The sequence below is a fragment of the Lissotriton vulgaris genome, chromosome 5 (genome assembly GCF_964263255.1).
Source record: "Lissotriton vulgaris chromosome 5, aLisVul1.2, whole genome shotgun sequence".
Lineage (NCBI taxonomy): Eukaryota > Metazoa > Chordata > Amphibia > Caudata > Salamandridae > Lissotriton > Lissotriton vulgaris.
The window spans coordinates 259,454,231-259,469,063 of record NC_141693.1 but is presented as its reverse complement, the minus strand read 5'-3'; the positions used below and the strand labels follow the sequence as shown (position 1 = coordinate 259,469,063).

The 14,833-nt window shown below is 45.6% G+C and overlaps 1 protein-coding gene across 1 annotated transcript in view; it reads right to left on the bottom strand.

Annotated features, from left to right (window-relative positions):
• MASP2 (MBL associated serine protease 2) overlaps window positions 1–14,833 on the bottom strand; it is a 263,680-nt gene that overhangs the window by 1,506 nt on the left and 247,341 nt on the right. The window lies entirely within an intron of this gene.

The window sequence follows — 14,833 nt, the reverse complement described above, 5'->3', positions numbered from 1 at the left end:
ATAATTATATTGTATCAACACTAACTCAAACTTCATGGTATACTTTGAATAGCAACAAAGGCATTCTTTTAAAAATAATTTTTACTAATGAATTCATTCTTAATTAATTTAATTAGCACAAAATTAATTGAAAACACCCTAAAAACAAGCGGTGTGCTGCAACCATGATAGCCCTTCTTCTTCATATCGACAAGGATTGCAGACACTTGGCATGTGTAGGCGAAGTTTAAAGCAGGCACCAAGAAAGGCATCTACTGGTAAAGTTTCAAGTAGTTTCAAGCAGACAGCAAGAAAAGCATCTATAATTGAATATTCAAGCAGGCACCAAGAAAGCAGGCCCCAAGAAAGACATATAATCTCTATATGCTTCTTAGAAACTTTATTATAAGAGCTGTAATCCCTCAAATTAGTCATAATAATTGAATATCGGATAACGCCCTCCCACAACGGATGATATATATGACTTTAGGTTCCTCTAGCACAGGGGTCTTCAAACTGTGGGGCCCGACCCCCAGGGGGGCCGTGGAGTGATAGAAAGTGGGTCCCACATTCCAGGTCACACTTATGTCTATTATTACTATTTCCAAAAAGGTGTCCTGGGGCTCATAACCATCTACTGGCTGAAATGGCAAATAAGAAACACACCGAATGGGAAGGAGAACCAGCCAAATGGGGTAACCTACAGGGTATAGGGCTAGGTTTTTATAGCCTCCTAAAGGATAATAGATTAATGGTGGAGTGAAGCTAAGGTGGGTGAAAGTTCCATAACTGTGCGGCCCGCACCAAAACAGTAAGGCCGACTATTCATGTTTTTTGAATTAACGAACAATAAGAAGATTGGCACAGGCCGAGAGGAGAATACAGGCATGCCCGGTGAGGAGAGATGAGAGGGTGAGAGTAGATGGGATGAGAGAGGACAGCATGGGAGCGAGAGAATTAGATTTAAGAGGTCAGGGATGAGGAGAAATGGGAAGTGCTGAAGAAGTGCAGAAACGCAAGGGGAGAAGTGAGTGCGAGCGAAAGGTGAGGGCACAGAGGAGGGATACTGTTAAACGGTGAGAGAAGATAGCGGAGTGATGATCTGTGACATAAACAGAGAATTTGGTACGACGTGGGTGAGGGACAACAGCAATGAGGGAAGAGAGGGAATACTGAGGTGGGTGCTGAGGGACGTTGGTTCAAGAAGGTGCGGAAGAACAAAGGGGAGATGTGAAAGATGAATGGTGGACTGGAGAGGTGTAAGATACAAATAGACAGAAATTTGAAGGAAGAGAATTGAGGTGAATGAGAGGTGCTGAGGGGAGAGAGAGGTGATGTGTCCAGAGAGGCCATGAGATAAATTTGAGAGAGGAGGGCAGTGAAAAGGCAGAATGGCAAGAGGTGATTAAACATGAAGTGAGAAGTTGAATGGGGAGACTTCAGAAGTTGTAAAAAAGGGTGAAAGAAAATGGCTTGCAAAGTGAGAGAGGGATCCAGGGTTGGAAGCGGAGAGTGGGATGGAAGAGAGGTGGTGAGAGGAAAGTGGCATCGGTAAACTGCTTAACTCTGCATAAGGCTGCCAGGGTTTTAAGGGACCCCTGCTTCTCCCAGCCAGGGCCAGGTTAGCTTCTAATGTGGCAGCACGTATTCCTGCGGAGTAGAAGGCCAATCACAAAGGTTGACTAGAAAGCTTTCTCTTGTTTATTGCTGTATTTTCATTATAAACTGGTGCTGATGAGATGAAACCTTTCCTCAGTGTTACTGTGTGTAAAAATGTCAAAATAATGAAGCAATACTATCCCAAAATATGTGGCATCACTGAGCATTATTTATTTTTTCTTACCATATAATTTAGTCAAGCTTGCCGCATAATTTGGTCCTCACCTGCCTCATAATTCCAGTAGCTCTGCCTATCGGTTTAGAATTGTTTGTCAGGAGGGGGTCCTTATGCCTAAACATTTTGACTGGGGGGGTCACGGCATCTAAAAGTTTGAAGACCTCTGCTCTAGCAGAATATATATGTCTGTAAGAAGCGTATTCCACCAGGGGGTAATGTCCCTATATGCATTGTAACTTGTTCCAAAGGGTCTTCTGTTGCAGGTCATTGATGAGGCCTAATAAATCGAAACATTCCTGGGGTTGCATATGTTCCTTTTCAGAGGGGAGTTGGTTTAGACCTTCCGATTAGGATCAACTAAGGGTAATTTGCATTTACTTGGTCAGCTTCTTTATTGGCATAAATGACAAAAAAGCAATGATATTGAATGGGCCTAGATGACAAAAAAGTAATGATATTGAATAGGCCAAGCGAAATTACCAGTGGTTCATCTTATTATTCAAACATTCCCACCCTTTATTTTTTGCTACCTCTATGCAGTCCCTACAGTACAGAACGAGGCATTTAAGTGACCCCCCCATCCATCATGGAATATATGCCGACACAGTGCCTTCTGCACAATATATAGACATTTGAATATGACCCACAGATGCCTATTACCAGTTTCCTGCTGCTTTATATGTCAAAATATTGTCTACAGAAATATTATAGCCTTATAGCTAGCTACGGAGGGCTATACTGGTTTTTAAGGGCCCTAAACCTGAATTATAGGCCTGATCTGCAGGTTAGGACCTATAAAGAGGAACAGGGTATTTTAACAAGGAGTTTAGCCCAAGGCAAAATGTCTAGAAGGCTATTAGAACATTCCACCTACTAATTGTAGAATGCTCGAAAATAAAAAGATAGAAACAGAAAGATAAACAATAGAATGTTGGACGGAAGGCTTACACCTGCCATTAGCAAACCTGAGCCACTGTATAGTCTTCAGTGGAGCTCCCAAAATTAAAATTTTCTAATGTTCTATATTGTCCATTTGTTGAAGTCTTTTTATTATTAGCTAAAATGGGGTAACATTGTTTCTCACAACAATAGTCTGCTACACTACATTCCTTCTACCAGATTAACACATACCTGAATTCAGAGTCCTACAACACAGGCTATATCTTTCACAGATATTCAGATAGAATCTGCACAAAGATTATGGGGCATATGTATCAAATACCGTTATTGTGATTCTCAAATAGCGATTTTTAGAGAATCACTATTTGAGAATCGCAAAACGGGATGTAATAAAAAATTTGCAAATATTTTGTGATTCCTTGGCATTCCTTCATTGCGATAGGCAAATTGCAAATCACAATTAAGGAATACCTTCCCATTCATTCCTATGGGCTAGGAGGGCCATAGGAATGAATAGGAAGACATTCTCAATTTGCGATTCGCAATTAGAGATTCTCAAATTGAGAATGCAAATTCAAGGGTGCAAGGGTGTCAAAAGGAGACCCTGTTGCAACCCTGAAATATGTATGTGTGCACATGTGGCGCACATACATTCCCTAAGGCATATATGTGCGCCACATGGCACTTTGAAAAATGCAAAAAAGTGCATTTTTCAAAGAAATTTAAGGCCAAATCGCACTTTTTCTGTGCTTCTTACTTTGCATTAAAGGAATCGCAATTTGCGATTCCTTAAATGCAATCGCAAAATAGAGAATCGCAAATTTTGCGATTCTCTAATATGCAATGCCCTTTTGGGATGATACATCCCAAAAGTCCTTTTCTCGGTAGCAAACGGGCCGATTCTGAGAATCGGCCCATTTGCGAACAGGAAAAGGGCTTGATACATATGCCCCAATATTAGAAATGGCGGTTGTTCCTGGGAGAAGGTGGCAAATTCAGCAGAGTGAGAGACGATTCCACATGCATGAGTAGTTTACTTGAATAGGTGGGAGGGAGGCAGGAGGAATATTGGGATAAGGCATCCTTGACCATGAGAACATGCCTGTAGTGCAGGACTGTGGAACGTAAAGGTAATTTTAACAGAGGTTTAAGAAGGTGAGAGGGCACATTGGGAAAAGGGCAGAATAAATTAGTATACCCTACCGAAGACAGTGGGAGAACTGGAGGTACCATGCCAGGTAACAGAATACATGGTAACGTTCTTTTTTATTTTTTAGAGTGCTATTAATTTTATAACTGCGAAATATTCATATACTGCTGCAAAACCCTGTCGTTAGAGCTGCATCGCCCTTCAGTGTGGACCTGTAATGTAAATCTATCGTACTCATTTCTACTCTTAACTCTGCTGCATTCATGGTATCTCGCCCCATGCCACTGCAAGGCAGTCTTCTGTGCAATGCTAGGACAATGTAGGCACCTCTTTCTCTACCACAATTACGCATGGAATGTTTTACTTCTAATAAATATATCTTCCAAGGTTGGATCTTGAAAAACCATACCATGTAAAATACTAATAGGTCCTCACTGCTGGTTACTAGAACTGTAGAGGGTCTATTAAAATGTAGACAAACCGGGTATGTACATGGGTTTGGTGAACAACCAGTGTCTCAAACCAAGCACACCTTTAGGTGCTACACAAAATGAAACGCACAGAAGCTTCCACTTTGATATTTAGTTAGCGAAAATTCAGGATAGTATATATTTACTTTAAATACACTAATGGAGAGGAAGTGTTTGGTGACTACAAGTTTCTAATTATAGGACACACTAATAATTAGTAGCAGCAGTCAATTAGCATAGATTTATCACACTTAGCTGGTAGAACTGCTCTATGAATTTAGGAGTCATCACTGGCATTTGTATACAGTGTAAATCACAAATCTAAATCCTGGCAAGGCCTACTGGGTCTTTCATGCTTCTGAGGTCAATGAACTGAATACCATGAAATGTTACATATACGAACAACAGAGTCACAGTATCAAGAGCTATATAAAATATGGAGTTTCTTCGTAAAAATAAAGACTTTCAATGTGAATGTAGTCAGGCGCGGCCGGCACAGGTAAGAGCGTTGGGAAAATTAAATAAGAAGATAAATAAAACCACTTATCTTGTGCACGCTGCATAGCTGATGAGGCGAGCACACAGTAAGTGTTTTTTTTATTTTTTAAATTTAATTTTACCTATCCCGTTGTCTGTCGATTTCCCCCCACTTTGCCCATCGCCTCACCACTCTTATCTGTGCCGCCCGTGCCTGCATGTAGTGCTTTCTGTACCAAATTCCATACGTTTCAGACTAGTCTGTCAGGTTGGTGGAGATAGTGTCCTTTGCCACCCTGATGGATGGAGTACTGCCTGTCAAACTTAATATCTGGCACCTAGTGAGGATAAAGACTCTTACTAGTGACAAAGTAGGGTCTAAGGGCCAGATGTAGGTAGCCCTTTACCGATCGGAATCGGCCGAAAATACCGATTTTCGGCCGTTTCCGATCGGTAAAGGGCTATTGAGATGTAGGGGCACATTTTCGGTAATTTTACCGAATCGGTATCATTACCGAATCGGTAAATTTACCGATTCGGTAATATGTACCGAATCGGTAAAATAATTACCGATTCGGTAATATTTACCGATTCGGTAAAATTACCGAAAATGCAATGTAGGTAGGCGATGTACCTTCTGCACATGGCTTACAGAATCGGTATTTTACCATGGAATACAAATCCATGGTAAAATACCGATTCCGGTGTGCATGCACATGTATGCATGCACACCTATGTCATGTGACAGGCAGACCTGCCCTTAGGGCAGGTATGCCTGCCACATGGCACCTGCGCCTGTTTTGGGGGTGCCAGAGGGTGTCAAAGTGACACCCCCTGCACCCTTGTGAATTCTTTAATTACCGATTCGGTAAATACCGAATCGGTAATGCCTAATCATTCCTATGGGCTTCAAAGCCTTAGGAATGAATGGGCATTACCGATTCGGTATTTACCGAATCGGTAATTAAAGAATTGTTAAGGATTCGGTAACGAATCCAGATGTTGGGACCTACATACCATTTACCGATTTTGAAATACCGAATCGGTAGGATTCCGTATTTCAAAATCGGTAAATGGGATTTACCTACATCTGTAAAAGGGTAGGTAGACAACCAGTGACCAAAGACCCTTTTGTGTTGCCCGGCGGTGTCGCCTCTATTACCCACAAAATATTAATTAATGAAGAAGCAGGCGCTGGAGACTGAAAGGCAGGAAACGAGGGTTTATTCTCTCCGGAGGAGAACACATCAATTCGGACAGCAAGTATCGTCACGAGGTGCTCTAACCGCATCTCTGAGGCCTGGCCTCTTATACACAGGTTTATTGCTTTATTACATGAAACACATATTTGTCAATACTTTGATGTTCGGAAAGGCATCCTAGGAATCCCCGCTTCAAGCCCGTTCCCACACGTTTACAGTTGAAATCCCCACCCCGGTCACAACAGGTGATGATTATCGCGCAGCTGGACATTCCGCCGATTCACGGAATGTGTGGAGTTGATCGGATCTCATGGGGTGAAGGGTGTTCGATCGACTCGAGGGTCCTTTGATAGGGGGAAGCTTCCTACTGTACGGGGGTGTGATAAACAGTATCCGTAGGGCCAGGTGGCGGCCTGGGAACAAGGGAGACAAATGGGCACACACAGGAAAAGGGGTTTGTATCAAAGGACTTGGGACCATGAAAGGGATGAAGGGAGGTGTCGCGCTGGGAGCAGGATGGGATTCCGAGGCAGAGCTGCGCTGAAGAGGGGTTTATGACCCGAGGCATATGAGAGCGAGGGGGGTTGTCAGCATGCGGGGGATGCCTGCGGGGCTAAGAGAGAGTGAAAGACGCGCTGGCTATCAGCTAGGGGCAGAGGGGCCATGGTGCTCAAAATGGCTGCCGCTTACGCGCAAGGCATGTGAGAGCGGGGGTGATCAGTAGGTGGGGGTGCTTGTGAGGGTGAAGAGCCGTGCTGGAGGTCAGGGGTGTGCAGAGGGTGGTTCTGATCAAGGCAGCTAAAGTGGAGGGGGTGTGCGACAAAGAGTGTGGCATCGGGGCAAAGGGAAGATGGCGCAGATAATGTTCACCAAACCGTATTAATTTTCCACAGTCCTCCCTTTAACATTTCTAAGACATCTTGCTGGCCTATTTCCTATCTATGTCTACTGCGGTGGTCATAAGTAAGGAAGTGAAAAACCCAGGCGAAGGAACTGTACATAAACATCGCATTTTAAAATCTTTTCATCTTAGTGGCGGGCTAATCGTTAAGCTTGTTGCAGGAAAGTCATAGTAATGCAATATCAGACAAAAATTATGTAGTGAAAGCGTTGGGTACAGATCATAGATGCTTATAGTCATAGGAACTGATAGGTTACCACGTAAGTAAGTTCTTTTTGTACTCGGTTGGAGCATAGTCAATTCAATGGCGGTTGGGAGAGAAATGAGACATAGTAAAAACAATAATCAGGGTTTCCAGTGTCTTGTGGTCGTGGACCATTATTAGTGAGTTCTCAGCATTCTTTGTCATCTTCTGTTAGCACTGTTGAGCACCTGCATTACAATTCGTTCTTTAGTAGGAATGTCCATGTGGGTTGAGCCGTTGGAGGTCTGCGGGCAGGAGTGTGTCTTTGTTTTGTTTCGCCAGACCTCGTGGGAGAAATATGTTACGGTTTTTGGAGCAGGTGCATTTTCTTCCATAATCCAGAGTGTGGCCATTAGAAGGAGACAGAAAAGGATTTGTGGTGAAGGGTGCAATTGTCTTTGAGTTGTGGAGTCTGTCTGTTCTTGGGTCTTTGTGGTGGGTATTTCCTGTTGCTTCCATCATCTTCAAGGTGCTCGGTAGCGGGCAGAACCACATACTTCGTTTAGCTTCTCTTTGGGGTGACCCTTGGTGGTGTTTAGGTCACCGTTCTGAGATTTAACACAGTTCATGGTCTACTTAGTCGGAGCTCCCTCCCTTTTGACGCAGGAGATACCCTTCTCTGGATGGCACGGTAGGATTTAGAGGATGTTGAAAGTTCAGGTGGAGGGAGGGGGGTGTGCGAGTAGTCCTTATGGTAGGTCGGAGGAGGAGGGGATGGAGCAGGGCCGGATCGGGAACAGACCAGGGGGACGGAAAATTAAGACAGGCAGGTCCATAACCAGGTTCAGAGAGCGGGGACTTTTCGGCACATGTCGATCATAAAGCAGGGGCCTCAGGTCAGCCCTTTCCTTTCATTCTGTCAGAAACAGTGCCTCGTCCTGCGACTCCTTACTGCTGCGGTCTCGCCTTGGCCAATGTCGCTGATGTTCCACGATCTGCAGTCAGGCCGCGTGCTCCCACATCCGGTCTCTTTCTCCTCCGACAGTGGTACCCTTAAACGAGTTTGGAAAGACAGTCTTTAGAGATTCGGCAGAGGAAGGTAATCACATAAATCTATTTCTCTCCCAACACTAAGCAACTGGGTAAGCATCCGTTACATTGAGGTTTTTTTTTTGCAGCCAACGTATAAATAATTGATGATAGGTTTGCTGGGTTCCCTACAGCTTTCCTTCGTTACTATTTCTTTGGCGTTTTGTTGGTATTACATTCATTGTCGTGGAACGAAGTCTGATACTTATTCATTGCATTTTATCACAGTCACGTCAATTCTTCTGGCAGAGACCCACTTTCCTAGTATGAGTCCTACGAAGCTTATGCCGTTCTTCAGGGCTTTGTATTTTACCAAAAAGTGCAACGTGCTATTCACCATGGTCTGATAGGTATCTTTCTGAGGAATGAACATAGGCTAAACGATTTTTCATTATATCAATGCATCCTATCTTTCGGCTAAACAGTTTACTTTCAACAGGGTTTATTTGCAACAAGTTCTTTCATTTTTGACTTAATTCTAACTTCGCAAACATTATTCTAAATTCTACATAGTTTCTTACAACCTGGCTACTTTATTAAAAAATTCGGGGCTTGCGATGACTATTCAACTCATCCTTGGGGTGAGCGAGGTCTAATGGAAAACAACTAGGAATATAGCGAACTGGGGCAAGGGACATTTTTCAAACTCTCGTCCAGGGCAGCTGATACAAAACTGGGGGCATTTCGGGAAAACGGGGATGTCTCGATCACTTTTACTGTTTGGGTATTGAGATAGTTTCGGGACGGGGAAGGTCGCGTTTACCAGAGACATTTTTATCATGGATGCCACTGACAAGTAGTTCCCTCAATATGGGTCAGATTAGAGAACCTTAGTCGTCTTACCTGTCCCTTTCTTTTCGGCCAATCTAGGTTTCATCAATATTTAGTAGAAAAGGAGAGGTAGCAACGTGGTATCAATGTAATTTTTATTTAGGACAAATTTGTGCAAATACTTGTGGTATTTGGGAGCCAATCAGGTGGTGCACCAGGGGTAGTGGTTCGCCACTTAGGTGCCAGTCGCTAGGAAGAGTGAAAGTGTGGAGGAGAGAGAGAGAGAGAGAGAGAGAGAGAGACAGATAGAGAGAGAGAGAGAGAGAGAGAGAGATCAACAATAGGCTAAATATTACACGTGTGACATGGAGAGTGGCTGTGTACTATTTAGGCTATTCAGTGCATTACCCAACATGAGACATTTTGGGTTTGTGTTAGAATGTAGAAAGCATGCAGTTTGGGACGGAAGAGCATTAGGCCGGGTACATTAAGGACATGCATTGAGATGGGTGTCTTTAGGTGCCATCTTGCAGTGTAGGTCCGTTTCATGTATCAGACATGGCGTGGCTCCAGATCTTTACTATACCCTAGTCGTGATTCCAATGTAACCTGTAGAGGGAGAAAAAGGAAGAAAGGGAGGGGGAACAACATTCGAGCATATCAGATGTACGGGCACGAAAGTTCTTTACTTACCACATACTCGTCTTATCTCCTCGGGATATAATCCCTAGGGTCTTGGTTTCTGAAGTTAAGGGGGGCGGGCAGTGTGATAGGTTGTTCATGGGGGGTCCGAGGGTGGCATTATAGATCGTGTGTAGGGAAACGCTAAAAAGAAATCAGAGGCGCCTAGCGCGAGGTATCTGGTTTGTAGATGTATCTAGCTATCGGGATCCTTAAATCATTCCCAACGCTGTGATGTTCTAAGGCATATCAGTTCTTCGGCCAACCCTGTCCCTTAGTTCCTTTGAGCATCATACCTTTATCACACCGCTTCACTTTACCCGTACTCAGAAGTCGAGGTCCTTCTTCATGCGTTAGTTCCTGAGCCTAGTCGCATATTTGGAGGCAGCGTATCATACCTTAGATTCGATCATCAATCTGGGGCCAAACAACCATTTTCTAATAACCTTAAAAAGAGAGCAAAACGGTTGCGCACAGAATAGCCCTCCCGCCAATTCCCACATTTACAAGAGTATGCGATACCTGTTCACAGTTTGGAAAACCTTTATTTGCATAACCGTTCAGTAAGTAAATATGTGAGTGCAATCGTATTTGGCCGGACACGACGATGGCTGAAGCACATACAGTAGGGGGGTTATTTTTGCAGTATTTTAAAAGCATTGAAAAACGTCTACTTAGTTATTTGTAAGAAACTAAAAATGTCTATTAATAATTGAGGGATCAGAGGGTATTTATTTCATAAATTGAAACACAGTTAGACTAATTGCAATCACATTTCCTAGATGTATACCGTGGGCGTGCGTCATAAGCTACGTTATGTATCGGTTACAATAAATATCATAATAAATCGTATATTGAAATCAACATTTTAACGGGATCCTTTCAAATGTTCGCCAAGTGAACCCTCCTCCCTTTTTCGTCAAGTGTACAAAGGTTCACATACATATCTCAGAACATCAAGTCTTGTTAGCTAAAGAACACCACGCAGTGTTACTTAAGTTCCTATTGATACCGGCGCCATTTTGGGCGATGCCGGGTTGGTTGCACCAGAGTCCCTTTCGGCAGTTCAAAAACCTGTGCTAACAGAGGGGCTGGTAATGTGGACCGTCAATCAAAAAGGGGGAGGGAGGTAGAATCTTCCTTACCGGGTCACGTTGAGGTTCAGCCGGAACTTACTCGAATCCGTTAGCCCACAATATTTTTGGATGATTCAGACTGAAGCTGGTGCTGACACGAGAGCACCACCATCGTGTGGCTATGTCGTGGTCATTTCATTAGTGATCAAGGCAGTTGTTCCCCACCGGAAGCCTGTAGGGGCCGAGGGCTCCTAGGACTCTGGTAGAATCTTCAAAACTGTGGGGATGTTGTCGGAGGTGGGGGCTCGTGCCCAGGCAGGCAAGCGCCCGAGTTGCAATACCGGACAAAGTTACTCCAGCGGCCTAGACCCGCCTTCCAGGGGGCCCAGACGCCATTTTGAGACCCTGCAACAGCCGTCCTTCGTCGTGTCTTCAAGAGTGGTAGAGACTTCTCTGGGGCGAGAAAAAATGGAGCACCGTGCCGTTGGAGCAGGACATTGGCTCGGGGCGCTAGGATGCAGCTGTGGCGCCTCTACCTGGGGAGGTGAGGGAGACTCGTTTGCGCCGCCTCCCTCTCCCAGTGCACCCCACGCCGTTCCTTCGAATCAGGGGTGTACATGATGACCACCCTACACCCCTGACTCGGCGAGTACTCTGGAGGACCATTGTATGTCCGGTGCTGCGCAAGTATGCCCTTCGGACATTGTATGTTCTGTGCTACGGAAATAGGTCCGTTGGACATTGTATGTTCTGTGCTGCGCAGGTATATCCGTTGCCCGGCTGGAGGATTTTGGCGCCGGGCCGGGGCTGGGAAACCTCCTACCTGTGGAGGTGGAAGAGGCTCGTCCGCGTCGCCTCTTCCTCCCAGCCCACCCTGCACCAGTTCAGCGGAGGAATTTGCGATGGCCGGACCAGGAGATACGAGGGAGGGGGTCATCTGCATCCGCCCCCTCCCTACTCGTGGCCCGGGGGACGCCGCCCCAGGAAGGAGAGGATGGGGAGACCATTTCACGCCGGGCCCGTGGAGCCTCCTGTATATTCTCGCCGGCGACCTATTTGGTCTATGGCTGTCGGCAGGCCCCGCCCCACATGTGCTGTGTGTTTCACCTTCCGGATGGGCGGGACCGTTGACCTGTTACATTTTGGGAACTTCCGGAGTGAGCGTAATATGTTTTGTATTGCTCCTATTAGTACAGTTTTACTTGAAAGAATGTTTTACTAGTTTTTCTATTTATCGTTGGTCGTGTGTTATTTTTACCGTAATTAAATCTTAAATTATATAACGGAGATTTGGCTTCCTTGAGTCCTTTTTCTAACGGGGCGTTGTCTACGCAGGCCTGTAATTGCTTTTGTTTTTCAGAGTGGGGGGGGGGGGGGGGGGCAGAGAGTAATCAGTCCCAGAACTCAAACATGTCGTTGAAATTGGTCTGACGAAATCTGTGCCATCGGGCATAATCAAACGTTGTAGTTCTATCTGTCTTGTCCGTGTTAGTCTGATTCGTCTTTGTCTCGCGCCTTTTCCCTTTCTGCCGGCCTGTTATTTCTGTCGGCCCTCCGCTCTTACCTATGTTCCGTAGAGTCGGGCATTGGGCTTTCCAGTGCCCGACTCTTTTACAAAAAGCACATTGGTTTTGCCTTAAGTCTGTTCTTCCTGCGCGTAGTGTCGGGGGGTTACTTTCGGGTCGTTGTGTCTTGGGGTTGTCCTGTCGGTACGTCCCTTTACACTGTTCCCTTTTTGTGTCTAATCCTCGGAACTGTGTCGTCGCTGCCCCTTCCTTTGGCCTACCAGACGCTTGGAAGGTCGCCTGTCGCGTTTCTTTACCTACTCTGACTTCGTCTCTTTCCTTTCGTTGCGTTGCTTCTTTGCGCCACATACCGAGACTGTCGAGCATAATAGGCGTGGTCTTGCTACTACGAAGGGCTATTTCTAACGTTTCTATTTTGTCAAGATGGAAGGATCCTACCAGTGGCCACTGTTTCTCTTGATTTGCTTTGGTATACTTGTGCCATAGCTTGCTATAGGCTATGGTAATTAATCCATACTTTGTGAACATTTCTTTATTAGGGGTGCCTTCCAGCGGAGCTAGATGGTCCACCTCTAATAAACGGTCCGGGCTGAACCAGCTATCAATCAGTGGGGAGAAGACAGGCATGACGGGTCACAATGGGGACAATAATCAGCACTACCTATCTTATCACTGTGTGCAAAGACCAGACAGAATATTTCTATTCTACGTTGTTTGCAGGCAGTGAATACCTCAAGAACCAATATCAATCAAAAAAAAATGGTCAATGGGGAGAATAAGTAGGCCCGCAAAAAGGTCTGCGTCACCTACCCTTTCACTATCTGCAAAGAGGGAACCTATTCTTTCCTGTTTGCAGACAGAGAATCTCCAGAAAATAATCCGTAACAGTTAATCAATGGGGGAGGCAATTAATCAGTGGGGGAGAAAGATAGGTACGACGGGTGCGTTACCTATCCTTCACTGTTTGCAAGGGGAGAGCCGGTTGTTTCTCCGTTTGCCGACAGCGAATCTCCAAATAAATTAACAAAGAGTAATACTAGTATTTTTTCAATCAATCAAACAATTTCTTAATTCGTCGTGTCTACACGACCTTACCCGGACCGCATGGACAGTTTCTTCTCTTCCGAATCCAGCGCCCGATCGTCCTCTTTTCTTCGTAATCCTCGCGGCACTCCTGATGGTTCCCAGTCAGGACCGTAGATCACTCGAGAGAGGTCTGTTCGGAACCAGTGAAGTTCGGATGATCGGCTGTCAGACGAGGGTCTATCGGACAGGGTACCTCCCGATCGTTGCAGTCGTTCACTCTGTCGTCAGGACCTCTCCCACTGGATCCACGAGTCGCTGATGGGCCCCACGCTTGGGACGCCAATTGTAAAAGGGTAGGTAGACAACCAGTGACCAAAGACCCTTTTGTGTTGCCCGGCGGTGTCGCCTCTATTACCCACAAAATATTAATTAATGAAGAAGCAGGTGCTGGAGACTGAAAGGCAGGAAACAAGGGTTTATTCTCTCCGGAGGAGAACACATCAATTCGGATAGCAAGTATTGTCACGAGGTGCTCTAACCGCATCTCTGAGGCCTGGCCTCTTATACACAGGTTTATTGCTTTATTACATGAAACACATATTTGTCAATACTTTGATGTTCGGAAAGGCATCCTAGGAATCCCCGCTTCAAGCCCGTTCCCACACGTTTACAGTTGAAATCCCCACCCCGGTCGCAACAGGTGATGATTATCGCGCAGCTGGACATTTTGCCGATTCACGGAATGTGTGGAGTTGATCGGATCTCATGGGGTGAAGGGTGTTCGATCGACTTGAGGGTCCTTTGATAGGGGGAAGCTTCCTACTGTACGGGGGTGTGATAAACAGTATCCGTAGGGCCAGGTGGCGGCCTGGGAACAAGGGAGACAAATGGGCACACACAGGAAAAGGGGTTTGTATCAAAGGACTTGGGACCATGAAAGGGATGAAGGGAGGTGTCGCGCTGGGAGCAGGATGGGATTCCGAGGCAGAGCTGCGCTGAAGAGGGGTTTATGACCCGAGGCATATGAGAGCGAGGGGGGTTGTCAGCATGCGGGGGATGCCTGCGGGGCTAAGAGAGAGTGAAAGACGCGCTGGCTATCAGCTAGGGGCAGAGGGGCCATGGTGCTCAAAATGGCTGCCGCTTACGCGCAAGGCATGTGAGAGCGGGGGTGATCAGTGCGTGGGGGTGCTTGTGAGGGTGAAGAGCCGTGCTGGGGGTCAGGGGTGTGCAGAGGGTGGTTCTGATCAAGGCAGCTAAAGTGGAGGGGGTGTGCGACAAAGAGTGTGGCATCGGGGCAAAGGGAAGATGGCGCAGATAATGTTCACCAAACCGTATTAATTTTCCACACATCGGGCCCTTGATCCACAAAGCCAATCAGGGTTATAACACCTTCTGCCCCCTACAGAAAGTCGTTGTAACGACTTGTGTTGTAATGGCATGCTATGTAACAAAGCGTAGTTGTAATGACTTGCGTTGTAATGGCATATGATGTATCACATGCGTTGAAAATTATGTTTCCCCTGTTACTTGTTTTCTTTTTTTGCCTTTTCTTATCACTATCTCT